At 38.8% G+C, this 926-nt stretch overlaps 1 non-coding gene across 1 annotated transcript; it reads right to left on the bottom strand.

Moving 5' to 3' along the window:
• Nucleotides 1–344: 344 nt before the first annotated feature.
• Nucleotides 345–541, bottom strand: LOC119863117. The gene has a single exon (XR_005295503.1). It is a non-coding gene; the product is annotated as a U2 spliceosomal RNA (small nuclear RNA).
• Between the last annotated feature and the right edge of the window lie 385 nt (nt 542–926).

Below are 926 nucleotides of genomic sequence, written 5' to 3' on the forward strand. Positions count from 1 at the left end.
GTGTGTCAGCCCTGAGTATGGCATACTCAGTGATGATCTACTCTAGGCAATGGTCACAGTTTATTTCATTGTTCAATTGGTCTTACAATTAAAAGCTATTTTCTAATGTCTACTCTGAACCCTTCCTCCTTTAGCATACTGTTACTTGTTACAGAACATTCTTTCATTTGGCATCTCGGAAGCCCAGATGAATCTGAATCCCACATTAGTACTATACATTTGATTTGTTAGGCTTTATAAACAAAAACCTGAAGCAAATTCCACTATCTTATTTATTTGTATTACCTTAGTGCCTAGGAGCCCTTGTCATGGACCCCCACCCACCCAATTGTTTGTTCTTTTTTTTTTTTTTTTTTAATTCCTGAAGGCACTGCAATACCAGGTCAATGCATGGGGTGGACAGACTAAGCTCCTCTTCCAGCCCCTTGTTTCAAAAATCAATTTAATATACAGTCCTCAAATTAAGGACATAATCAGATATTAAACTGATAAGAACAGAGACTACACTTTGATTTTAGCTGCTAGACACTGTAAAAACACTGACCAAAAAGACAGACCCTGCCTCAGAGGGCTTGTGGCTGTTTATGGGGAGCTCCTCAGAAGCCTGAGGGGAGCTTGAGAGAAAGCATGAAGGTGTTTTCAGCTCTCTTGCATGCAAAGTCAGTGGCTGCATGCATCCATGATACTTCAGATATGTCACAGTTAAAAGGATCAAGAGAAAACAATGGGTAGAGAGGGAATGAACCCAAGTAAGAAGTTTACACCAGTGTAACATTACTCAGGGTACAATCTGGACTATTGTATAACTGTCTCTTCAGTTCTCCAATGGTAAACATAATAGTATAGACTGTCACAACAAGCTGACAGGAAAAAATACTATCAGAACATTAGAAAACAAGCACAATAAAACATGCCATAGACAAAAA

Source organism: Dermochelys coriacea, chromosome 10 (genome assembly GCF_009764565.3).
Source record: "Dermochelys coriacea isolate rDerCor1 chromosome 10, rDerCor1.pri.v4, whole genome shotgun sequence".
Classification (NCBI taxonomy): Eukaryota; Metazoa; Chordata; order Testudines; family Dermochelyidae; genus Dermochelys; species Dermochelys coriacea.